Source organism: Rhodnius prolixus, unplaced genomic scaffold (assembly GCF_049639745.1).
Source record: "Rhodnius prolixus isolate KJV_2025 unplaced genomic scaffold, Rpr scaffold_6, whole genome shotgun sequence".
Taxonomy (NCBI): domain Eukaryota; kingdom Metazoa; phylum Arthropoda; class Insecta; order Hemiptera; family Reduviidae; genus Rhodnius; species Rhodnius prolixus.
The window spans coordinates 38,439,272-38,466,778 of record NW_027411634.1 but is presented as its reverse complement, the minus strand read 5'-3'; the positions used below and the strand labels follow the sequence as shown (position 1 = coordinate 38,466,778).

The 27,507-nt window shown below is 36.0% G+C and overlaps 1 protein-coding gene across 6 annotated transcripts in view; it reads right to left on the bottom strand.

Annotated features, from left to right (window-relative positions):
- wge (BAH domain and coiled-coil containing protein winged eye) overlaps positions 1 to 27,507 on the bottom strand; it is a 205,445-nt gene that overhangs the window by 74,285 nt on the left and 103,653 nt on the right. Inside the window, exon 3 of one of the 6 annotated variants that reach the window (XM_074140773.1) lies at positions 16,299 to 16,332. The exons of the other annotated variants lie outside the window; for them this stretch is intronic. The gene's annotated coding sequence lies outside the window, so the exon portion shown is untranslated. The remainder of the gene's footprint in view (positions 1 to 16,298; positions 16,333 to 27,507) is intronic. 6 annotated transcript variants of the gene reach the window in all.

Below are 27,507 nucleotides of genomic sequence, written 5' to 3'. Positions count from 1 at the left end.
GCGCTAGATTATGGCACGCTTACACAAACTCGGAAACCAGCCCCTGTTATCTTCTCGGTGTCCCTAACAAATTCAGAAAATGAAGCGAAATACATGGGCAAGGAGAGAGAGTAGCGCATTTCCGCTGGGTCAAAATACGGGAAATAAAATAAAAAGAAATTAGAAACTAAAGTAATTGCCTATTTTTTCAGGCGGGCTTTACTGTCCAACTACCAAATTAGGTGGTCGTGGACGGAGGCGACTAGTAAACATACTTTACTGTAAATTTCTCATATTAACCATTAAATAAAATCCAAGGCCTAGACTAGTACCGCAATACATCTTAGCTTTGCGGGTCTAGCCTATAGCCGCCTAACATATTTTACTGCAAATTTCTCATATTAACCATTAAATAAAATCCAAGGCCTAGACTAGTACCGCAATACATCTTAGCTTTGCGGGTCTAGCCTAAAACCGCCTAACATACTTTACTATAAATTTCTCATATTAACCATTAAATAAAATCCAAGGCCTAGACTAGTACCGCAATACATCTTAGCTTTGCGGGTCTAGCCTATAGCCGCCTAACATATTTTACTGCAAATTTCTCATATTAACCATTAAATAAAATCCAAGGCCTAGACTAGTACCGCAATACATCTTAGCTTTGCGAGTCTAGCCTATAGCCGCCTAACATACTTTACTATAAATTTCTCATATTAACCATTAAATAAAATCCAAGGCCTAGACTAGTACCACAATACATCTTAGCATTGCGGGTCTAGCCTAAAACCGCCTAACATACTTTACTGTAAATTTCTCATATTAACTATTAAATAAAATCCAAGGCCTAGACTAGTACCGCAATACACCTTAGCTTTGCGGGTCTAGCCTATAACCGCTCGGCTACCGTGGCGCCCGAAATTAGAAATTAAAATAATAATTAAATCTTTACAAATAAAGATCGGAGAACAATCGATAATGTAAACCAAGAAATCTTGACTTAAATTTAACGTTATAAAAAGTAGAGCACATTTAAAATTTATGTTCGAAAAAAAAAAAAAAATTAACTAACCTAGTCAAATGCTTTTGTGTATTGTTGTATTTATTTATCTGAGCATTATGTCATATTTTTTGATAAATTGTGCATGAGTCATAAAGTTTCGTGTTACATTTTATTGCGGAGAATTGTCTATCTAGATGGCATTGTTTTTTGTTTTTTTTAAATATACGTCCATATTGTGTAGCTCACAAGCAGAGCATTTATCTGTTGAACTCGATAAGTAATTTTTGCATTTAATATTTTACAGGAAGTATTATTCTTGAATGAACACTCATTCTCTAACTGAAATTCTCTCCGGATTTTCAACAATTAAAAAGGAAATATCATAAAACCAAAGATTATCTTCTAAACATTTACACTTCCGGTCACGTAATTTTTAAGCAACGCATTTAACCAGTTAATCACGTCAAACCAAATCTCTGTTACAGTGCGTTTGACGTGTATACTCGTTGTGAAAAATATAAAATTGCCATTAACTATAAAAACTCGAAATTTTAATAAAAGTACAATAAGAATATTATTTGGTGGGATGTTACCTTTATTTTACCAATAGAACTGCGGAAGGAGCCAGCCAAATGATAAATGTTAGTACATGTTTGGTCTCCGCATTAGAGATTGGGGAATTACAAATAGAAGCTCTCAACCCTTGTGCAATGCCGTTTTTACCTTAGTTAGAGATTCAGACCTCAGTACGAGCATGATTTCATTTTGCACAGAATTCAAAGCTCTTTTCTTCCTTTTAAAAGCTCTTGCGCCCCTAGTTAACTAGAACAATGCATACGTAAAGAGGTGCAAGATTTTGAATGAACACAGAATGCTCTGCTGTAATCTCAAGCCCCAGAGAGATTGCAGAAAAAGTCGCTTGCAGTAACTATTACGGACGTTGTAAACTTTTAGTTGTTTTACCCGTGTATGCACGTCATTTTCTGATTTTAATTCCGCACACTGTGGGGAGTTTTTTAAAACTAAATTCCACGTTTAACTGGTTAATTGTTTGTTAATCTTACGTGAATGATAGAACCGTACGACTCACCAAAGAGGCAAGTCTAACATCCCCCAATTTAGCTGAACTGTCTTAAAAATGAATTTGCCTAGAAAGCCTGCGGTTACCAGGTGATGTGAAGAACAAGCAGAAAGTGGTTACACTAGTGGGTGGGTGGTGTTTACCAAACCAGATAGCAAACTCTTCGCGAGATATATATCTCCTCAGGGGAACATTGTAGGATGGCTTTTAAAGCAGATGAGCTTAGTTATTCCCATTCTACCGATGATTCCAATCTCTCTCTGGAACATCCCTAGAGAGCCGAGGATGATTAACAGATGATTATCTACCAAGAACCTGGGAACTACAATATTTGTTGATCCCTTTTCAGAATATCCTAGGAGAAGCCATGCTGGGTGAGAGGAGTTTAAAGAAGAATAACAGGGAGTAGTAATCTACTGGTTCCCCTCGCTCCCTGGGGAACTTCCTGGAGAGTCTGGTTTACTTAATTTGGGGAATGCCACCCTCAGTACCATTCTCGTGTGACGGGAAGGTTTCCTGGAGAGTCTGAATGGTTATTATCTGTTGGTGAAGTGAATATCCTATCCAGAAATCGTTGGTCATTACTTTGGGGCGGCATTCTTTAGGATACCAAGGGAGCCATAGAAGGAGAGGGCTAAGTTAGCTTCTAGGAATGGTTATCCCCGATAGCCGACACTCAATCCACCTTTTCACTCTGTTTACACTTCGTTAAACTCGGAACCTCAAAAAAAAAAAACATTTTCCGTAAAAATTCTACACCAGAAGCATTCACAGATTGTAAATACTACTTTCTACTTCTAGAAATAAGAGGAAAACAAATGGAATAAAAATTTGAGGAGAACCCCCCCAAAACAAAAATAGAAAGAGCATTTAGCTGCCAATAACAGATAAGTGTTTTTTCACACACCTACTTGAATCGACGCAGCCACACTCTTTGGGTGTGCCATTAGATAAGTTCCAAGACAAGGCGTGCGTATGACAGCTAACCGAGCCGGGGTTGTCTCCATTAGTAACCGCCCTTTTTACATCACCTTCCCTTGCTGTCCAATCAGTCTGACAGTGGGCCATTTCTTTTTTTGCTAAAGTAATCTGGTCACTTATTTTAATTTCAAAATGGTGACTATCCATCTAAACAAACGTGGATATACCAAGGCTATATTAAGGAGTTTTATCTACCGATTAATAATAATAATAATAATAATAATATTTATTTTACATATGAAATATTTACAAATTACAAAATGAAAATATTGTACGGCTTGGAAAATCCGTCAGCCGGAGTTGATGTTACTATAATACATAGAGAAAAGAAAAACAAATAAACCAAAAAATAATAATAGTAATAATAAACAAAAAATATAACTGACCTAGAAATAAAAATAAAACGAAATAACCAATATATAAAAGAATTATAAATTAATAATTAAACTCCTGAACCAGCTGATACCGATAAGACCAGGCATGGCGAGCATATTTAATAAGAGGTTGACAATTTCGCGTTCCATTTAGGAAAGAAATCAATTGTTCTCTCGTAAGTACTGAACGTCCGAGATAGAGTCTCCGGATCTCAGAAAGAATTGAGCAGTCACCAAGAAAGTGAACCACGTCCTCAATGCACCTTGAATTACACAGAGAACAAAGTTCAATCTCCCTAGGCAGCCATGGCGTATGATTCAGGTAGACAAGCTCACATCTTAACTTAAAAATCCAGCGGAGTTCAGTTAGAGTTAGACCCAAGGAGTTATCTTCATTCAAGTGACAAAGGCTAAATGAGTGGTCAAGTTCTCTGTATAAAAGGAAGCGGGACGAAAGAGAGACGCGGTCCAGAAACCCCCGACGATGAGCTGCTTTCATCTTAATCAACAGGGAGGCTAATTGATCCTTCCACGCAGGTATATTTTCCACAGAGGCCACAAAATCGCAGGAATATTTCTGAGCCAAGTCTATCCAATGTCGAAACCAGAAAATCTTTTTATTGATAATCTCCAACGCCAATATTCTCGGTAAGCGGCACTGGGGGAGATCTAAGACTCTTAAAATATATTTAAAATGGAGTTTCAAAGTAAATACCTCCAACAGGTCCACAGCGGTCTTAATGTAAAGCATATAATTAGGCGAAGATGAAGGAAGTGCAAATAATTTTTTAATAAAAAATCTTTGGAGACTCTCTACAACATCATACCTTTGAAATCCCCAGACCTGGGCAGCATAACATACCACTGAACGACAGATGGAGTTAAAAACTTGGAATTTAAATGGAAGAGGTATAGTACCTTGCGAGAGATAGCCAGACCAGACGAGATTAAGGATTCTCTTCGAGGATGCCACCTTCTCTGCAAGATGGGTATTGAGCGAAAGACGAGGCGTCAGGATTACACCCAGATATTTATATCTATTAACAATCTCCACTGGATGATTTTTGTAATACCATTTTTCTGATGCGGCCAGTCTGCCTCCCCTTCTGAAAATTAAAACCTTAGATTTACCGATTATCTACCGATTAGTTGATATTATTATGATTAGAACTCCTGATACTAAGTCGAGTTTTGGTTTTAATACTTAATTTAAAAAATTATAAAATGCACCAGAGAATCTCTTCAATTATAACAGGAAAACTTCATCTAAAGAGCTCCTCCGAATATGGATCAGATCTGCAACACCTTCTTGAGAACAGGAGTTGCCACACTGTTTAGGAGCTCTATGTAAAGTTTTTATTTAGCACAGAATTATAAAAAAACACATTTCTTCCATTTTCTGACAGAAATAAGTACGGAACTGTTTTTAAAAATATATTTATATATATAAATATATACAGCATGTAAATATGATTGGTGGGGATATAAATGGTGCGTGAAGAGCACGAGAAAAGAAACTAAACAGCGATTATGGAGGATGATAATCTGGAATGGAGAGAAGTTTCAGCAGATAAAGATGTGTACTGGGGATTGTGGAAGCTAACTTATAGAAGGGGAAGAGTCTAGTACGTCGAAGGGAGTCTGTTGCAAGGCTGAGAAATTTATTTTTTTGTATTGTCTGGAGTTTCTTGATGTTACAGGTCCAGGCTCCAGGAAGAGATGCTTGATCACTTTGTAGAGGAGGAGAAGGAGGAGGAGGTCATCTTGAGAGTAATGAGAAAAGTAGTTCTGTAATAAGTAGTTATAGAAATGAAAGTAAGCAAAGTTTAAAGAATATCCGCTGGAGCCATTTTAGAAAAGTAGAAACTGCACCAACTATCAGTGAAGTGATCTTTCCGGTTGGAGGAACTTTAACGCTAAGTCCCATGTGGGTAAGCAATCGTAAATATATACGGTATAAGTAAACATAAATAAAAACACACGCACCCCTTACTTAAAAAAAAAAAAAAAAAATCACTTCTTCTAACTCAGAGGCTCTTCAAAATGACCAAAGAGTAAGTAAAAGAGTGTAGTACAATATTACCGAACAAAAGTAGATCAGAAGAGAGTAGGTAAAGATAAGAGAGATCTGCCGGGAGACGATCTCAAAGATTAATGGACAGGAACTTGGGACACAAGGAGCAAGCGAAGAGCCCTCTTAAGATCGGACCGCTGTAGCGGTGCCTGGGTGGACGGACAAAGCCTCTTCCTTTGTAGCGCTTCCTTTTGTATCTTCTTTCATTTCACGTCACTCACCCCCACTCTTCTCACAGCACTGACGTCTCTCACGCAAACCTAAACTCCTTCACTACGCATTGGTCACAGTCAGTCGGCCATCAACTATCCTACAGCTACTGCATAAAATACAGTCTCAAGTTCTAAAACTCTCGAAGTAATATCGCCAAACCAAGTTACCAAAAAAAAAGAAAAGAAAACCATCAAATAAATCTAAAAGCGCGTTTCTCAGCAGCCATTTATGCTGGATACTTACTTCAAGAACCGGTTTTTGGATATTCACTGAGAGACACCAATAGGGGGGGCCATCTAAATCCCCTCTCTTCTTTCAAATGAAACCAAATTTCTGATAGATGAAGGGTACCAATCGCTTTCGATGTTGTCCGGAACTATCTTATTTATAACAATAGTAATAATAAAAAAGTAGAGGCGGGGATTAGCTAAGTGGTCAACGGATACTGGATCTCAACACGGGTTCGAATCCAGCAGCAGGTCCCTTAGATTTTCTTTTCCTAGCAGCTCCTAGAAGAGACTGTCCTGTGATGGACAGTATTGTGCGTAACGTGAGAACTATTTCGACAAAAGCTCGGGGCACCAATGACCTCAGATGCTGACGTGCCTAAATTTAAAAAGAAAAAAGAAAAATAATAATAAAAATAAAATAAAAACTGTAGCTATGTGTGTGTTAGTAGCCTCTGTCCATGACACCTAATTTGGTAGTTTTACGTAAAGCTAGTTCGAATTATGTACTTTACACTTTTTACCAATCTATTTCGTTCTACAGTAATTGATAGACGAAACAGGGAAAACAGAGAAAGAAAAAGTAAAATCAGTAAAAACGGAGGAAAAACATCTATAAAGTAATGCCTATTTTTTCAGGCGTGCTTTACGTCCAACTACCTAATTAGGTGGTCGTAGACGGAGGCGACTAGCAAACATACTTTCCTATAAAGTTCTCATATTAGACATTAAATAAAATCCAAGGCCTAGACTAGTACCGCAATACATCTTAGCTTTGCGGGTCTAGCCTCTAACCGCCTAACATACTTTACTATAAATTTCTCATATTAACAATTAAATAAAATCCAAGGCCTAGACTAGTACCGCAATACATCTTAGCTTTGCGGGTCTAGCCTCTAACCGCCTAACATACTTTACTATAAATTTCTAATATTAACCATTAAATAAAATCTAAGACCTAGAGACCGGGAATGGAACCCACTAACCAATAATACATATTAGCTTTACAGGACTCGCCTCTAACCGCTCGGGAAAAACATCTAAAACCTCAGTTTCCTCTAAAAGAAAGTTTAAAATAAATTGCTGCTCATTACGTTTAATTAATTTTGTTTTTTTTCGTTAGCGTAAGGATGCTAGGGACGTTCATTAGATTAAATTCTAAATGAGTAGGGCTGTGGAGGGTTCAAAGGTCTTTGACCCGCCCTTGTGATGTCACGAGGCACACGGGTGGTATGTGTGTTAGCTTAATTTCGCTCATTAGCCACTTTAAACTCAGCCACTTTTGGGGGGGAAATTTGAAAAATACCGAGCAAACAAACCGATAGATAAATAACTGACCTTATGTCGAGTAAAATTCAATGCTATAAAATTGTTTGATCTGCAGATACCATTAGAACTGTAATGATTGGGAGTAATCGAAAATCATGTTCATACAGCAGCTGTAGAAATTATTACCACTGACAGAGAAAACAAGGACACAATATCTCTGTGGCTATTCAGCACAGCCGAAGTTCATGATCAATCCGTTCGTGCAAGAAACACATCTAGCTTGAGAGACTGCCACCGAGATGATTTGTGTACATCACGAAATAGTAGAGGCTAAATGTAGCCTCTCTCTAACAACGTTTGCTATAAACTGCGCTATTGAGCCATTAATATGAGATCATGCGATTGTGCTATGTGTCAGCGACTGAAATCGATAATGGGAGAAACGTGTGCCATAGTTGTATTCTCTTATTACTGTACAATTGTTTAGATTTCTCTTACTGGACTCTAGGCTGGGTAATATCAGCGAAGTCTCTTGAAGAAGAGACTGGTTCCATCTTCTATCCCTCTTCTAGGATACTTGTTTTGAGTTCCCCATAATTTCAAGGGTAATTAAGGTAAGTGGGGGGAAGATGCCACACTTAACACTTATTTCCGTTCTGTAGGAAACTGGGTTATCGAAAAAAAACACCAAATGTATCAACGTCCAGGTTGTTTTTTATTCTTTAATTACATATATATATTAGTATATTAGATTAATTGCAAAACCATTAAAAATGCATTTGAATGAAATTTGTCAAAACTGGCATCTTCCCCCATCATATGGGGGAAGATGCCAGTTGATGCGGGGGAAGATGCAACAATATCTTAAGATATAAATTGAGAAAGAAAAAATTACAAATTTAATGTTAGGTAAACAGCAAAATATTCTCATTAAACACTGAGGGGAAGGAACACCGAACAAAAGACATTTTTGTTTAATTTTTAACATTTTTTGCAATGCAAATTGTCTTTGCTGCAAATTTCATGTAGCCATCTCTTGCATGTTGTGCATTGAAGCCAATCGCATTTTGGGCCCTTCCTATCATAAAAATATCCTTTACACTCAATACAAAAATCATCGTCCTCCTCTTCAATGTCACTGTCGCCACTGGTCATTACCAAATTATCGGGAGCGGAGGATGCTGAAGATGAACTGTCCTTCCTTTTCTTTTTCTGCTGCACTTTTCCCCCTTTTTTTTTTTGTCGGCAGAGCAGCCTTTCTTCTCAATGCCTCCCGTTTCTCCACCGTCGTAAGGACTTCAGCAGTTTGTTTCTTTCTTTGAGTTTGCTTGGGTTTCTGAAATCTGGGGTTAGGTCTAATTTATTCAAAAGAAATGATGCACCGCTGCTGCTTGTTGAAGCTATTGCCAGAGGCTATGGCACTTCACATAAGGTGACGGCTCAAGGGTTAATAATATTAATGTATTATACAAAAACTATATTTCGTGCGTCAGTAATTGTTTTATATTGATTTTATATTATAAAATATATCATTATAATGTAATAATGAACGAGAATCAATATGAAATTGAATCACTTCAATAGGTGGTATCTTACCCCAAGCACTGGAGGAAGACGCCTCTTAGGTTTATTTTTGTACTAAGGTTTCAATCATGTTGTTTCAAGCTAACACGTACTCACCAAGATGTACACGACACAAATATCACGGAATTATTACGTTTAATCTAGTCAATCCATCACCAAACCTTAAGTATCGACAACGAAATATTATAACATGGGTACTCACCAAGTTCAAAGAGTTGAATTTTCAGTTTAACGACGATTAAACTAGATATAAATAGAAAGACTCACTAGCACTGTATTCACAGTTGTTTAGTACATACTTTAACGTAGGAATTGCTGTCATCCAGTAGTAGATATGCAAAATCTGACGATACTTGCATCTTCCCCCAACTGGCATCTTCCCCCAACTTACCTTATATGATTTTTACCTACTGTAAATAGATTTTTCTTCAGGGGTACAAGGGAATTCCATTAATGCTCTTGAGTGTTTACATTGGTGCAGAGAACAACCTGTTCCCTATTACCAACCCTATTTCCCTACTTCCAAATGGCGGCGACAATTATTAGAAAGTTATCCTAAATTAGCCTGTTCGAACTAAATGGAAATATTGCTAAAGGGGAATCTAGAGGAGCATTAGGGGAAGAGAAGAGACGTGAGTTGTATACAGAGAACAGTAATCTCCCGACTCCTAGCTATAGCTCGGGTTCCCAACCTAAAAAAAAAGCCTGGGTAGGTTACCAGAGAAAGGAATGTACCACAACTATAATCCTCTGACTTAAGAGAGGGATTAGAGGAGTACGGTGAGTTGGCAACCAATATAAAAGGTAGAAATACCATATCTATGAAAATGCTTTTACAGCTAATGAAATATTGGGCAGAACAAGGTCCTACAGGTATTGTTCTAAAATATTTTCTAGGTAAAAAATCCCCACCATCCATATTTATGTGGTGAACACTTTTCTGTTAATAAATTTGAATTGTATCAGCTGAAAGACATATGACTTCCTTCACAATGCTTGGGCCGAGAAAATAGCAGATGTGGAAACCAGCTTTCCTGACAGGAAAATCCATTAACCCACATTTTTTAGGCGCACTTAAAGTGGGAAATCAAAAATGAAGTACAGGGGATGAAGCAAAGTGCATTATCAAGTATCCTCCATTGTCATCCCCCAATTTCAGTAACCGTTGTCCTAATGTACATCTAGTTGTGCAAGTGTTGAGTGAAGAGCTGTTTAATAGTTAAGTGCTATTTTTAATGGCATAATGTGAGAATCGCTTTTTCCATCCAAACACACTCCCCTATCCTTCTCTCGCACTCTGACGCACTCTGATTGGCAGTGTTCACTTCCTCTTCCTCCCGTGAGAGGAAACGAGAAGAAAAACACTTTTCCGTCTTCATTTATTTTAAAGAAAGGTAAGTTATTAAATCCGCAAAGAATGAAATGCTAAAAAATAATGATCAAGGTAGCATATTTTATTTTATTTTTTAACAAATAGTATACTTCCGCTTATGAAATTTTATCCTTTACAGCAATTCCGTTAGTATAAATTTCAATAACTTAGTTTTATTTAATAAAGAATTTAAATTTAAATAGATTATCTTTAATGTAATCAGCTTCATATTGTTTCCGGAAGAGTAGTCAGCTATAATAAGAGTTAAAATCTTCAGCCGGAAATATAGTTGACTTAATCAAATTTAAATTAATTAAATTTCCGAAGAATACTTGATTAGACATCACTAATTAGGAAACAGTATTTTCCTCTATAAATCTTTAAGTTGAACAAAACACGTACCGACATAAACGAAAGACTAATACTATATTAGTCTTTCAAGGATTTGTTTGAACTTCGCATCTTTACTAAATCTTGGCTTCTCGCCGTTTATCCTTAAAATCAAATTTCATGCATAGAATTAATTTAAAAAAATAAAAAATACAGGTTTTCTATCTAGGAGGCGGTGTTTGAAAGGTGAAAATAATTCGTTCATGAAATTAGAAAATTTCTCATTTGTATATCTTACGGTGAAATTGTTTTTCTACCTACTCTCGGTGACATCCCAGCAACCCAAGGCATAGGCCCAGAAGAGACGAAGAATTGAGCACGGCCGGGATGGTATACAATCCTCATGCGATTAGAACGATAGGCAAAGGAAATCATCCTCAAGATGGGGGAAGACGTTTGGGTTATGGGAAGAGAGTGAGATATACGTATCTCTGACAGCCTGTTTCCCCCACTCTTCTCCATGCACTTGCCAAAACCCAGTCCAGGGTGTCAAATCACAGGGAATGATTGTATATGTAGAAAATTGAAGCGTCCAAAGGCTAAAGACACACTCTTGAATTAGAGTAAGCAGTTATTCTCGACTAGAAGAAAATTTATCTTTCTCGGTAAAAGCCTGCTTGGTTACCGCCAGCATTGATGGAGAATTAACCATTTTCTAGAGATAGGTAGAGAGGATTAGGTTACATCCTCCCTGAGAGAAGATTGGGGAACCAGAAAGTAGTTCCACAATCTGCCGGGCTCTTCTTGAAGATTTCCCCAGGAAAGCCTAGCGTTGTTCATCAGGTTTACAGAGTTGGTGAAAACTATAACCTCCCTTGAACTAACTCTCCCAACTTTCGGCTTCAATCAACACGGTACTACTTGGAAATCGTCAAAGCAAGAGGAAAATCCATTGTATTAACTTCCGGTTAAAGGATCGCTGAATATAGTATTTCCTCGAAATAATTGAATTTGATCTTCCTTGGATTAATTACCCCTTCCCTAAACAGTTTAGGGGATAGAGTGGTCTTATACCACTTACTACAAACTCCACAAGGTCGTTACGACTCCGGTTGAAAGCTTACGCGATTCCGGTAGTCCAACAAGTCAACCCTCACTTCCTAGTTAGTGTGGACTGGAAACGTAGTCTTTGATGCTACGGCTAACGGGGCTCTGACGGGTCAGTGTGTCTCCCCCATCGGCTTCCCCTGTTCCCCTTCCTTTCTTCCCTTCTATTCTTTCCCCGTCCGGTTACATCACATCCTTCCTTCCCGTAGGGAGAAGTGGACTAGTCACTTCTTCAGGGAACCTGGCATCCCTGCTCTCAGAGACTGGATCTGGAGAGAACACGAAAAGTACTGGGTGATGCTTCCAGGGGTCAAACACAGCAAGAGGGTTATGCCCTTGTTGTGCAAACAAAGAACTAAAGTGACTCTAGGTTTGGGCAGCAATCAGATTACTCTGATTACAGGCCTACTCACGGGGCACGGAAGGTTCAGAAAGCACCTGCACAAGATAGGGCTTATTAGCTCGGAACCTTTGTGCAGATTGTGCCAGGAAGAGGAGGAAACGGCCTCTCACCTGTTGTTCGATTGCGTTGCAATTGAAAGACTGCGCTACGACATCTTTGGAACCTTGAGGCCAAAGGAGATAACAGCGCAGAAGGAACTAGTAGGGAAAGCTCTCGACCTTCTTAGGAGGGGAGGTTTCACCTATTAGGTTTAAGGGGAAGGCACAATAAGCCTCGTGTGGCTGTGGTGCCGTGGGGATAGGGTCCCGCCCCGTCTTTTCAAAATCTAAAAAAAAAAATATCTACTACAAACTATCATTTTGTAAAGCACGATATTACACGATCGCCATACTTCCCTTAACAAGTAGCTAGAGGAAGTAAATATTATGAATTTGGTTAAACCGGTAGTTAACATTAAGGAATTTTTCAAATTTCCATTTCTTCAGGATTTCAGGAAGATAAAAGAGGACCCACAGGCAGCATTCTACCATATGCACGCACTTACAAGATGTTTCACATCTGGGAGGGAACATTATACGATGTTTGTCCGCCATGTTCGGCTGTTAAAGAAACTATAATGGTGCTCTCAGCTGTACACCATGTTTAAAAAAAACAATTTTAATTAAAATGACATTGATCGATGAATTTAATCGAATGGTGTTTCGCCATAATTAACATATGAATAGCGCGATCTGTACCTAGGCTTTTAATGAGAACGCTTTGAACTATATTTTTCGTTGAAACAGTCATCCAGATTAGTTTCACAAAAAAACGCTGTGGTTAGAATTAAGTTCTAAAAAAGAAGGATACTTCATATAACCATAAATTAGTTTACGAAAGTCAGAATACAGGAAGTTTTATCGATAGGAAAGTAAAAACAGTCAGGAAGTCACCTCAGTGATCCCTTTATTTTGGAATATAGCTAAGGAAAGAAGAGATGCAATCAAGTTGGTGTGAAAATCACGCTTGCTTTTCACTGAAAGTGAAAATTCAAAGTCTCAAGGGAAATTTAGTCATAAATTACAGTAAAAAGTGTTCACATCACTTATTTTCGTCTTTAAGAACCCGGAAAATATGTGCACTTCCAGTGAAACTCTCTTACGAGTAAGAGAAAATAGAAGAAAAGCAGCGGAAAAAAAAAACAAGCTTACCCCACTGAAAAGCTAATCTATTTTATCAATGAAGGTCAACCAGCCAGCTGGCCGGAAATCATTAGAAGCAGTTCCCCCTACTCACCATTAAGGAATGTTGTGCAGTTCATGCTTTCATGTGTGTTTGTTGGTTTTAAATTGCAGCTAAACCAATTAGAAAAACGCAAATAGGAAAATTATGGAAACTGTAAATAGCAGAAAACTCGGAAAACTCTAAAAAAAAAAAATTATTAACTGGCAGGCTGGCTAGGAATGGGTTCACACTCAATGGACACATTTCCTGAAAACTACTTTTCCTGAACTTAAGCCCTCTTACTTCCCGGTCAGCTGATACATTTTTTTTTTCATTTTGGAAATTCCAATTTTTCACTGAAATTACTCACTTAGAGGGGGGAAGCCTTTCCCCTATTTTTCATCTAAAAGTGTCATTAGGGGAAGGTGGGGGAATATCACGCACTTAAGGAGAAATCGCTGTATTTCTTGTTGTACTATTGGCTTGATTACCTTATTGCAAGCGCCAATCAGAAAAGTATCATTTATTGTAACGCTGAGTGGTGTATCAACATTATTAGTAATCCTGAACAGTAATAAGAAATGAAGTAACTAAAATAGTGCGTTTGCGCGGTATTACCCTGTATGTGGAGTAATACCGCGCACCTGAAACTTCAAAAAGTTTGTTTATTTTATCAGCTATAATTACAGTGGGGAAGCAATTTAACTAACCGATTTTAAAATTTATTACAAACCTAAATACTTAATATTAAACAATGTGAATGTTAATCATTACATGTGTTTGAAAACAAGTTGCAACCAAGGTAATTATTGAAAAAATATCAAAACTTAACTTGCAGATCGTGTGCTCATTCTTTAAATCACAGCTTATCAAGACGTATAAATAAAGGAAAACTTAAAAAAGACAGGAGTCCTGAGAAAAGACTTCAAAGAAGTTAAAAAAACTGAAGTGGCGACAATTTTCGCGAATTATTGCCCCCAGATAGCGCCATTAGTAACTACTAAAATAAAACTAGCCAGCTAATGAAAACGAAAAATATTTATGTCAGACCTCACCGTGAAAAGAAGACGTGCAAAAAGTTTTGACGAAACGGGTTTCATACACACAGCGTCAACAGATGTGCCGATATGTTGTCGGGAGTTGAGTTGTTCTAACTCATTTTTTGACTCCTAGGTAGTAGCACTATGTTTACACTATCTTCGCACAAAACGTTTCCTCAAACCTTATCGGCGCGCGATATTACCCGATGCGCTATACTCCTGCACCTTCCCCTATATGAATTTTCCCACGTTAAAACATTGAATAATAATGTTTTAAGCATTAATAAAAATAAATAACTAGAATCGTTTTCAAGAAAAAAAAAAATACTGAAAAATCGATTTAGTATAGCGTAGCGTAAATCGATCCAGTAAGTGGCCAATTATCAAAATCCTCACTCGCACATTCTTAACAATGGAATTAGCACTAAATATTAAATTTCCTGCAGCTGCGTTTTCCCAATTTATTAATCGACCATAAAACACGCAAAGACCAATTTTCCAAAATCTTTTTATTTTTTTTAAATCAGAGGATCTGAAATCGGAAATTCCTGGTGAAAAATCTGAAAATTATAGGCCTGTTCGGAAAACTTGGCCTCTCCTACTTTAAAATAGAAAAAAGTGAAAGAAAAATTAACAAGGCAACAGGTGTAAAACCAGAGTGGGTTATTTATGACGTAGAAGGTGGCGGTGGGCGGATTGATTAATCATAAACTCCTTAATATACATAAATTATATGATAATACATAATTAATATATATCATTATCAAAACAGGGTGAGGCATGAATTCCGGTTATATCCGGAAGGGCTGCACTTTGTAGGGCAAATAATTCCAATAAGTACCAACTTGAATGGTAATAATAACGTGATCCCAGTGTATTGACTAATTACTGTACTGTGTGAGCCCTTGCAATATTTAAGGCTAACTAATTGCCTAGCCCTTTTCAGTATGTGAGAATGAAGGTTCCCTCCCTTAAAGGGAGAGAGAGAGAGAGAGAGAGAGAGATCAATAAATGTGTGCGGAACCCCACCTCAAAACATGCTACCAAAATTTTCCACCGTAAAAAATGATTCGTAACTTTTATTTGTTCTATTTTCAATAAGAAAAAGTATTTGCACAATGGTGCAAATTTTCTATTTCAAGTTTTCACGAGATTATATCCGGTTTTTAGGAGGCCCCCCGGGCCTAAATCCCCCCCCAAAAAATTGGTTTTAACTAAATACCCAATTTTGTGGGGAAAAACTGGTTAAACGGAAGATGCCACTTTATTAAAATAGATTTTTCACTTATTTCCTTTTGTTATCCAAATTTTCTTCAACCAAAAGTAGTACCGGATATTAATTTTTAAACTTCCTGTTAAGCTTTACGTCAAAATACCAAATTAGATTTTAATGGACGGGGAAGTGATAGTTTTACGTACTTGAAATAGAAAATTTCTCATCATAACCAAGGTCTACACGCCGGAAATCAAACTCAATACCACCCGATACCTTTCTTATATTTCCGGTGGAAATAAAGTACAAGAAAAGCCAATCAAGTTAATTGTTAATTGAATGAAATCAAATAATATTTTATGCAAGCAATCCTAGTCTAGTTTTTTTTTTTCAACAATCAACGTGGTAAATTTAACCATTTTAAGCATTAAAATACGACAATTTGGTGAGAAAATGTGGTGAGGTTGGCAGTGCTGGAAAATATCTTTTTGACTTTATCCGTTTTCGGTCATGAATGGTTTTGCGACATTTTCATCCATTACGAAAAGTAGATTATTCATTTTTGGTATAGATATTTTTAAAGTTTAATTATATTCCCGTCTCGCACTACTATAGCTAAATGAGTGAGAGAGGATATATATGGTGCGTATATGTGTTACTCAAAATGTTAATGAAACGTAAAAATCTACGATAATAACGGAAATAAAGTTGAAACATTAATAATTGAAGACTTAAATAAAATAAAGAAAAATAGGTTGACCAGAAATGACTACCAAAGAAAGAAACTTATTAAATAAAGAGTGATTTGGAATTTTGGAAAATTCATAAATTGAAAAACTTACAATTTCCATAATGAGCCAACGAAAATTTGTTTACCTGCAACAAAATAAATAAATTTATAAAATTTATTACGATAGAAAAATTGAAAAATAGTAGCAGGTAAATTACAAATTTTCAAGCCCTAACTAGACAGCATTGGTTAGGCGAAAACGGCTTTACAAACTGCCTGCACAATTCTAAACAGCCTTTTCCCTCAATTTATATTTATTTTTTTAAAATAAATTATACTTCATAAAATATTGTTCTGAATTTAAATTGTAGCAACTTGTGAAATTTACGCACAAAAAGTTCTCGGTGAATTTCATGAAAATCGATACAATTTCCTTCGAAGTTTGGTATACACTAAAAATGACGCGACACACCGCTTTTCTTTTTAAACATTTTTCCCATGAAAAGTACTTAGTTTTAATTTTTTTGGGGGGGGGCGGGGACTTCTAAAAACAAAAAAAAGAACAAAGCCAAAATAATCACTTTAGTACAATTTTCGTTTCCATTAGCTGCAATAAAAAAAAAATTGTTAAGTAACTTCGATAGAGGGCATCAGCTGTTAAAAACACGTTCTTAGACACAGGAAGTAATTGTAATTACGTCAATTTTTAAATTTGGGTGTCCGCCGGAAATAGCCATAGTTCTAAGGCCTCATGAGCCTAAAAAAAAAAAAAGTTTAAATTTATTTTCCTCAGTTCTTGAGGCGACTTAAAAACTTAAAAAATACTCGTAAGTAAGTAATAATAACTTTAATAAATGGAAAAATGAATTCAAACTTATAGAAATTCTCAATAGAGTATTATTTATAAAAATCCAAAATTTTTGTCTCTAACGTCCGACTACCGACTAGGTGACGTGGACGGAGACGTAACCACATACATTACTATTATTTTTTCTAAAATAAAAACAGTTGCTATACGCGGGATTCGAACTGAGGATCTTCCACAAATCCACGTATAACTTACATCAAAACTCCAGCCTGGAAAAACTGACGACAACCAATGAAAATAGTTACATAAAATTGATTTATCTGAAATTGAAGTAGACCAACTACGATAACGGAAACTGGGAAGAGATCTGCGGATTCTGTGCGTGATCTGTGCTTTACGAGATAATCCAATTAATGCGGATTTATAGGATGCATTAAAAATTTTCTTTATTGCCAAAGGTGGCCTTAATATATCTGTACCTCGGAGGGAAAAGGCACCATGTCACAAAAAGTAAATTTTACAGGGGAGCCAAATGAAGATATTTTTCCAAATTCATTTTTTGTTCCACTTTTCCGGTTATACTCTTTCCTGTACTTCTCACCGTAATTATTATAGTTGGTACGGCCACTTTAACTCCCATATTTTAAAATATTTTATTTAGATCTCCATTGTGAACAAAATTTATGCCCATGTAGTGCCTTTTACCCTTAAGCAATGAAGTATCATAGCGGTTTTTAAAAATACATAAATCGCTTATTATTAAACATAGGACATAGTGCTTATACCTCTAGAAAGAGCACAAAAAATTTGTAAAATGATGCCAAAATCTGAAAATCGAAAAAATGTACATGGTGCCTTTTCTCTCCGAGGTACAGAAATATTTTTTTTAAATTTATTTTGTCGATGCAGAGGGTCGTGGCTTCCTTCTTTATTAAAGTAAAGTAATTGCCTATTTTTTCAGGCGGGCTTAACGTCCAACTACCAAATTAGGTGTCGTGGACGAAGGCGACTGACTAGCAAACATACTTCACTGTAAATTTCTTTTATTAACCTTTAAATAAAATCTAAGGCCTACGACCGGGAATCGAACCCAGTAACACAATGCATATTACCTTTGCAGGTCTCGCCTCTTAACCGCTCGGCTACCGTGGGGCCTAACTTCTATATTATTTTTTCAAAATTTTCATTGATTTTTATATATTATTTTTTTGAACAGTTCTTTATCAATCTCATTATTGATGAAACTCGAGACTACACTTACAGATAATATTTGCATTTGGAGTATGTACTTTATTTATGTATGTCTTTAGATAAGCATCAGTTTGTGTTTAATCTATTTGTATATTTGTATACATGCTAAATGATCTGATCTATCTGGTAGTAATATAAAATGTTATTCTTATTACCATCAAGGCATGCCAACCTCTCAGATTATTGGGGCAAGGAGGTTTTGTGTACTGCCAGCATTAAGATAGTGTTCTTACTGATTTGAACCCGTGATTTCCACGTGAGAGTACAGTGCGCTAACCACTGAGCTAATTAATCCCTTTCCCTAATTTTTTTTTATTTTTATATTTTTGTAAGTATTTATTTAGGTAAAGTAATATCCGCACACTGTTTTCAGCCTTTAGTTCTAACTGAATATCGATAAATCGAAAACAGAAGAACCTTCTTACTGTCATTTACAAAATTCAATCTCGAGAACAGTAATAATAACAGCCAGAGAAAATCATGTGTGAATTATCCCACAGGATTGATTGATCAGCCAGAGGGGGGAGCCCAGCACAATTACCCCTATTCCAGTAGTCCTGGTAACTACCACAATCTTGTTAGTGCAGGGAGAAGAAATATTTTTTTTATATCAGACAGAAATAAAGAACATATATAACGCAATTTACGTGTAGTAATAACAGAAAATAATCAAATTAAATTTCATAACAATAATTCATTCATGAAGATAAAAATTAATGATAAAACAGTTTTATATAATAAATTATTTTTTATGAATTAAAAAGTTATATAAAACTCTAAAAAAATATTCTTTGAATAAAAAAAAAATTACTATTATTAATATTAATGAAAATAACATGAATAAATTATACAATTAAAATTCATTAAATTTAAATATTTATAAAATAAACAATTTAAATGTTTTATAGAATCTTTACAATTATTAATAAAAATGGATAAAAGAAATGTTTACAATTTTACAAATACAAATAACCGTTTTATAATTATAAATAAATAATTGTGTTCCATTTAATTTGTAAACAGAGCAATTAAAGTTCTAATTATTACTTATTTATTTTTTTACTTAAAAAAAAACAAATATTTTCAAAAAATGAACGGGAAACGAAGGAAATACAATTATAATATAGATTTAGTCAAAATAAAGTCTTTCGCTAAAAAGAAAAAATCCATTTCAGCCGAAACCCAGCCAGGAAATTACAATTTCACATCAACACAGATCAGGAAACTTCTATCTTCCTTGGCTAATTCCATCAAAACGATGTGAGATGTACTACGAGCTTAAAGAAAAGAGCGCTAATAACACAATTTTCAGAGAGGGTCTTTGGGAATAGAAAGGGAACAATAGTTAGGGAGAGAAGATATTTCAAAAGTTTTTTCCCAAATTCTCCAAGCGCTTTCCACAATTGATGGCACTCGTATTGATGGAATGAAGGTGCTGAGTTTGAGAACAGTGATAATATTGATGTAGATGAGGCACCAGCTAGACAGAATGAAGGTGCATTGGCTCGATCCTGGTTCAACCATTGGCAATGTTGTGGTTATAAAAATTTGATCACTTGATTAAAATTAAATTTTGTTTCAATTCAATTGGAAGTCGATTGATTGAATTTTTGCCCATCTCTGCCGCAAGAGAACGAAAATGAAAATCGCGTTCTTTTGCACTTCACACTTTGCGCAATCGTATCGAATGTATTTCCGGTATAAACTCATTCCCCTTAATCTGCCACAATCGCAACCTTGTTCCGGAAAATCAAGATATTAGATAGATTATTTATATAACCAAATTATTAACTACAAAATAAACGAAAATTTATTTATCTTAATCAGCAAAGGTAATTGATATTCTATAGAGAAAGCGAATTTATTTTAAGCTAAAAGTAAGCCCTTTAAACCTCATCACAACTTGCCCTAGATCTCCAGGACTATCGCACCCACACAAACATGGCAAATCACGCCCTAAATTCAACGTTTCCAACCCCCTAAAGGGTATTCTGTTCAAATAGATCTCTTACCAGATAGATTACCTTTAACCTCAAAATTTTTCTTTATATTAATAATTTACTCTTTCTTTTAATTTCCCACGTCAAAAAGAAAGTTTAAGCTTAAACAAGCAGGACCGGTAAAATGGTGAGAATCCAGAGAACTAACCACCAAAGCTAATTCCTTCATTGAGAATTTCCCAAAAAAATATCATTATAACATGAAACATTTAATAAAGACAGCGCTAGCTAAAGAAAATTATGCTAAACAGAATATGAGTCACGTGTTTTAAAAACATCATTATGAAATAGAAATGTGACTCACGCGGATAGTGGAGGACTCACGGATTACTACTAAAAGCTCCAAGGACATGCATCAACAGGAATGCAAAAAAGAGAAAAAAAATCCTAAATGACTCAGGAGAGAAAGAGAAGAAGACTCACATGACTTTCTCTTACTCCAAATTACGTAATTTAAAGTTTAATTCAAACTTAGTACTACTTCTAGTAATAGCTGACTTCAATATTATAAACTTTCGATGTAATCAAAGTATTACTGTTGAAGGTATGATGAGGTCACAGCTCTCCGAGAATCACGCTCTATTCTCTGAGTAAAAAGGTTTAGAACCAGAAGTGATAGAACAGGCCTACCAACCATTGTAGCTTGTACATCGGGAAAAAGATTTGTAAAAAAACCCATTTTACGACTCTAGAGGCCTCAAAAAGGAAATACGAGTATTTCCGGTGATATTTCAATTTAGAAGAAAATTTAACACAAACACGATACATTCTCTTGCCTAGTACAGGAAGTGAAAATATATACGTTAAATAAAATGAAAATTTTAAAACTGTAAACAAATTTTCTTTTGGTCAAAATCGATTCGCAATTATTATCAGCTGATTTATGTAAACAACCGAGTAACGTGATTGGCCTGTCTTTCTCTCTCTAACACACGCTCCGTCTTCCGCTGATCTTTCATAATTCAACATTTTTAATTATTTTAATGAGAAAAACATTTCAACCCAATCTAATTTCCATTTAAATTCAGATTAATTGCACCAGAAAAATAATTCTGTGTTTTTCTTTTACATTTGAGTATGTAATGGCAATTTTATTTTCATAATACTAATATTGTTACGTCAAAACCGTTGTACAAAGGAGAGGGGAGAGAAAGAGATAAATATATGAAAAAAGGCTGATTTGTCCGGAAATTGTTAATATTTTTTTATATCAAAAAAGTCATTTCCGGGAAAGGGTACAATAAAAAAAATAGCTGTGATATCATTAAACATATGGCTGTTTCAAAATATGGAACAGATTGTAAAATTTAGGAAATTTAGGACTGTAATAGGAATATTTAATAAAATAAAAAGTAATAGGCCTATTGAACCCAGTGCTTTGGAGCGGAAATTTGTTATCCAGAACCATGAGGCTAATCTTTACATCGATTCTCCAAAGTATCTTATTATATGCCGCAGAAACATGGGTGTTGAACAGAAGACAGCGTGAGAGACTGCTAGCAGTAGAAATGGATTTTTTGGAGAAGGTCTGCAGTATGTTCCAGGCGGGACAAAGTGAGGAATGTGGATATTAGGGAAAGAATGGGAGTGGTGAGAAACGTCCTGGGGATTAGAGAGGCTAAGGCACTCACTTGGTATGGATGGGTCCAGAGAGATTGCCTAAGGTGGTGATGGACAGCGAGGTGGATGGCCGGAGGAAGAAAGGAAGACCCAAAAGAGGGTGGAACGGCCAGGTGAAGGAGATGATGGTCGGGATATGGTCTGACAGAGGAACAGGCAGAGGATCGTGCCGCTTGGAAGACTCGCGATGGCTGAAGGGAACCACGAGTTGTGGAGAACCCTTTGAAAAATTGTAAAATTTGAAATTATTTTTTGGGGGGGCTCCCCACATGAAAAATATAAAGTTATTGGTTCTTGTAAGTTTGAAAGTAATCTTAAATCTAAAAAGTAAACTTACGGCTTTCTAAAAACTAATGACAAAAGTCTTTCCTCATGAAAGTATGTACGCGCCTCGGCTCATTCAAGAAGTGGTTGCACCCTCAAAGGCACCTAATGATGCAACAAGATTAACCACAAATCTTCTCCTTTGGAAACGGGTCATTTCTCATCTCAACCGCACCTAGCTAATATGGGAAAATGTGATAACCAGCATCTTTGGCTTTTAATGCTTTCAAAGTTCATCATCACCTTGTGACCTTGTTCCGCGGGGAATGTGTAAAATGGAAAAGCGCTTTTGCGTATAATTTTTGGTTAATTATAATCAAAATTGGCTACGGAAAACCAAAGATTCTCTATAAATCCGTTAGAGAAATAGAAAATATTACAGTATGATTAAGGTGCAGAGGAAAATAATTTCCGCTTGAGGGTACTTGAAGGGAGCCACAATAGATTTGGACGTTAAAGCTACTCGAAGAGCTTGGATATAAAACGGGAAAAAGAACATTTGCAGTTCTGACATGCGTATTTTACAAAGCGGTTTTTCTAAATGAAATATTAACTTTAACATCGTGTTGTTCGTACGAATATCTTACAGAAAATTTGGTCTGCTTTGTAAAAAATGATTTAAAAAAATCGTTTTTCTCATTCCCCCGTCCGCAGAACCATTGCGACATGTCGAAGAAGGCATTTTCGCGTAAATTCAATATTTCAAATAAATTTATTATAATTATAGAAAAAAGGAAGTCATGTGAGTGACTGCATTTGATTAATTTTTTTTTTAATATATATAATTTTTGCCCTAATCTCCAAGTTTACAACTTAGGCTTTGGTGACATACCCATTTTCTCAGTTTGAAGAGATTCCATATTTAAGACGATATTGGTTGTAACTAGGACCAGGAAGTTTAGAGTGAGAGAGACAGAGAGAGGGTGAATATTCTAATTAATAGCTAAGCAGACAGAGTGAGTTAGTTTCGTCATAGATTAAATAGGTGACGTCTGCCACAGCTTTACAAATTAAACTTTAGTATCCGTGATCCTGCAATAATCTTACCAATATCTTTAATATAGTAGGTATTGTCAATAAAATATCGATTTAAATATTTCGCGTTAATTTATCATTATTTAGATTTATCAACGACAAATACACGATTCTAAAAAAATTCCCTATGCACCAAAAAAAACGATGTATATGTCTTGCATGTTCAGACTATATGTCTTGCATGTTCAGACGATTCGATTTGTTATTACGTTTTAATACCACCTTAAAATAAGTTTGGGTGAATAGATAGATAGATTAAACTAGGGCGGCCTCAAGGCCTACGCTACTGTGACCCCTTTGGATCTATTGTGGATCCCCCACCACTCTAAAGCTCACCCTCCAGACCTGTCCTTTTGATCAGACTCTTGATGCTGGAGAGCGACTCTTGGGCAAAGCTCACAGGCCTTGGTTTTTCCTCCCCGAGTAGTAAAACATCCGTAGCCATACAAGCCCCTCAAACTGACACAACACGTGCAGTGCCTTCAAAAAAAAAACCCTAAGATTGAAAAAGAAAACCGTTGATAAATCAAGTTTTCACTTCTTTTTTTTCTGCGATTTTCTCGAAAACTATTTCAGCTGGAAAAGCTGTTGACCAAAATCACATGTAAAAGCTTTCACCTGAAAGAAAAATTTTCTGTAGGGCAGTTCTAGGTTAGATATCCTTCTAAAATGGCATTTCACTGAACTATAAGGGATTACCCTTAAACCTGAGAATTAAATGTGACGAAAAAATGGCCAATTTGGGGGATACTCGCCAAACCGGAAGTGAGTACGATTACTTTTAGCTCAATATATCGCCAACTCTTAAAAAAAAGAAAAGATTTTTAGAAATCCTCTCGTAAATTTGACAAACATTCAGATGGACCTTTCTTAATGGTATGAAAATGATAAGAAAACGCGGATTTACTGGGAAAATTGGATGAAAATAAAATTTAGCATGATCGCCATACTCGTGAAAAACCTAAACGTGTAAGAATTTATAAAATATCCTCTCTGCTCTTCTATTTTCCGACTTGACATATTTGAGTAGTTTACATTTCCCGACAGTTTGTCTTACTTTTCCAAAGAGCCGCTGGCTGCGCTCCTCTCTGGTCTTACCCCCACCACAACCCCGCTGGTCTACAGTGATTTATACTCAATGAAACCAGAAGGATTCTAGAAAAATAAGTGGTACGTTTATTTTACAAGCAACATTAGTTTCCTTTCCGGTTTAATCAAGTTCTTTTTTGTCTTAAGTTGACAAATTCATTTTGATCTTAAAAGAGAAAATTGAAATGCTTATTTAGCTTAGTTTTTAGTTTTTTAAACATCCTGTTTACATAGCAAATAGAGAGGAAAAGGGACTCATTGATGACTAAATATTTCCTTTGAAGTTAATCAAAGAGCGACAGATAATTCTGTTTACGTGTGTGTGTGTGTGTGTTTGTATGTGATCACTGAAGCTCGAAAACGATAATTGCAAGAAATTCAAACTTCTTAATTCGTTTGAGGATTATGAAGAAACCTGAAGCCAATTGATCTACCCAATAAAACTTCAAATTATAAAAAATTGAAAGTGCCCTTCTTCTATCATGAGCAAGAATCGTAAGGGAAGCAAAGCAGAAATGCCAACCGCTTTAAATAAAAAACGAAATATTTCCGATTTGTCCGTTAGGCTAACGTACGTACATACGAGGTGTGGCTATTAAATAACAAGACTGATGCTGCTACAGAAGAACTATGCATGCGCCAAATCCTAACGACCTAACTACTGTGCAGCGTAAAGCATTCTCTTTCGATTGCAGCGTCTCACGTGTTTGTAGAGAAATCTGTCTGACCGGAACCGCCGTTTGTGTAAGAGGTGTTAGTTTTGCCGAAAACAAGATACTACACATGTAGTAGAGCAACGAATTGTCGTGAAATTTCACATGAAACTTGGTAAAACCGCTACTGAAACTTGATCTTTTATTAAAAGAAGTGATGAATGTGTATCACGTGCGCAAGTTTTTGAGAAGTTCAAGCGTTTCTAAGATGGCCGAGAAGACGACGGAGATGATGACCGCCCGGGTCGCCCTCCCACGTCCAAAACGGATGAAAATATCCGATTATAATTAATCAACATTACTACCGGTGAGGTGCTTGCTCAACTCCGTGAAAGAGTAAGGAAAATACGACCCGATTTGTGGAAGAACAAGTCATCATGGGTTCTCCATCAAGACAACCGGCGCCGGCTCACACTGCATTGTCTGTCAAGACGACGTTTCTAGCCAAGTACAACATCCCAGTTTTAGGCCATCCTAGCCTTATTCGCCTGACCTGGCCCCATGTGACTTTAGATCTCCCCTCACCCCTCACCCAAAGTCAAATGCAGGAGCTCACAGAAAAAGACTTCCAGCACTGTTTCGAACAATGGGTAAATTCGCATGGAGCATTGTTGGGATAGGGGAGGGGTGTATAACTAAATATGTTTAAATTTATAATAACATGTTTTGCAGCAATAGTCTCGTTATTTAATAGCCACATCTCGTACAACGGTAACTTCCACATAAATGAACCAAATAAAAAACCAACAGCCTAAAGTGGGAAACGAATACAGTAACGCAATACATCGATGCTTTGCGGTCCTAGCCTATTTACACGCCTTATCTACCTTAATCGTCTACCAACAGATAGCACTGGTATACTAATCAATAAATAAGGCAGTTATGTTAGCATATTTTTTAAAATTATAAAAGACTTTGTTTTTTGAAAGAAGCCAACGGGAAAAAATGAAAGGGAAGAATTGAGCGTATGCACTAACAAAGTGCCGTTATAGACACGTGGTCTGTTGTGAACAACTTTAAATATGTATAACTAGCCTTGTGCTAGGCTCTCGTATGATCCGGAATAGCTTGCACTCAATAGCGCTCCGGAAAGACGAGAAGATAGGTAATTACAGGTGTTCGTTTGTACTGTATGATTATCTTTAGCCATATAATATGTAAGTATTTAGTTTGTTTTACCATTATCTTTCATTTTGTAAGTTTTTTTCATTAAAAAGGAATTATATTTCAACTTTTATTTAACCTCTAGTAATAACGAAATACGACTGAGACCAAATTTCGCTATTTAATAATTTTTTCACTTTATTAGTCACATTTACAACTGCAACAAATGTTGAATCAAGTAAATTTGATGAAACTGGGGTTAAGTTCTCATAAACGTCATGTAAGAGCAACCACCCATTGATGGAACTCTTTCTCAGTGGACTGCACTCACAACAGTAGATCCCTAGGCCACTTCCGCTTCAAGCGACGAGGAAGATTGTCTGGAAGGTGAGGAGAGGAGAATTGTTGTACAAGAGGATTAGGATGGAGAGAGCTAGGAGGCTGTGAAAGTTTCAGTAGCGAGGCTTTATTACATCGAAAATAAGAACCAGCGGCGATTGCGAATGAGCGGCACTACGCTTCCGGTACGCGAAATGAACACGTCACAAGTGAAAACAACCCTTTGTCTTGTTCTACAGTTTTACCGTCCAATAATTTTCTCTTAAAGAAAGTGTACTCCCATTTCCTTAACTTCGTCTCTTGGGGGGCAAATCCCTGTTCCCCATTTGTAAATATTGTTAATCTACTTATTATTTTTTTGAAATTCCCTTAAATATACGTGTTGTAAAGAAAATGAGAGTAATTTTTGGGTGCGAACGGACCCCCACCTCCAATTTTATTTTGTAACTGGCGGAAATACCTTTCATACTTTACAGGAAGCTAGGAATTTTCCGGATCATAAAGTCAACTATTTTCCTTTATTAATTTTAATCAAAGAAATGTTTAATTAATAAAAAAATATATCCATTAATCACAGTTATTATCAAAAGAAAAATTAATGACCTACAAAATGTTGATTACAAAAATTTAAAAAAAAAAACAATCAGAACAATATAGGAGCTCAATTAAAGTAAAAAAAAGAAAAAGAGACTTGTCGATAATAAATGAATACATCGATTAGTTCTTTTTTTTATACGTCTGTCAGTCGAACAATGTTTCTTTAAACTTGATATGCGCATTTCTTTTCTTTTTTACGATTATCGTTCTCGATAAAATTTAATTACATTGAAATTGTGATAAATCCTCATTTCTTATCTAACTACATGAAACTAATGGGAAAAAAAAGATGCAAGAATAGTAATATGTTAGATTTTATGGAGTCTCAGATCAGCTGATTTTTCACGTGCATGAACTTAAAAAAAAAAAAAAAAAAAAAAAAAAAAACGGAAGTATATTTCTATTTTTAAACCCAAATCTAATTTCCTCGGAATTCTCTTA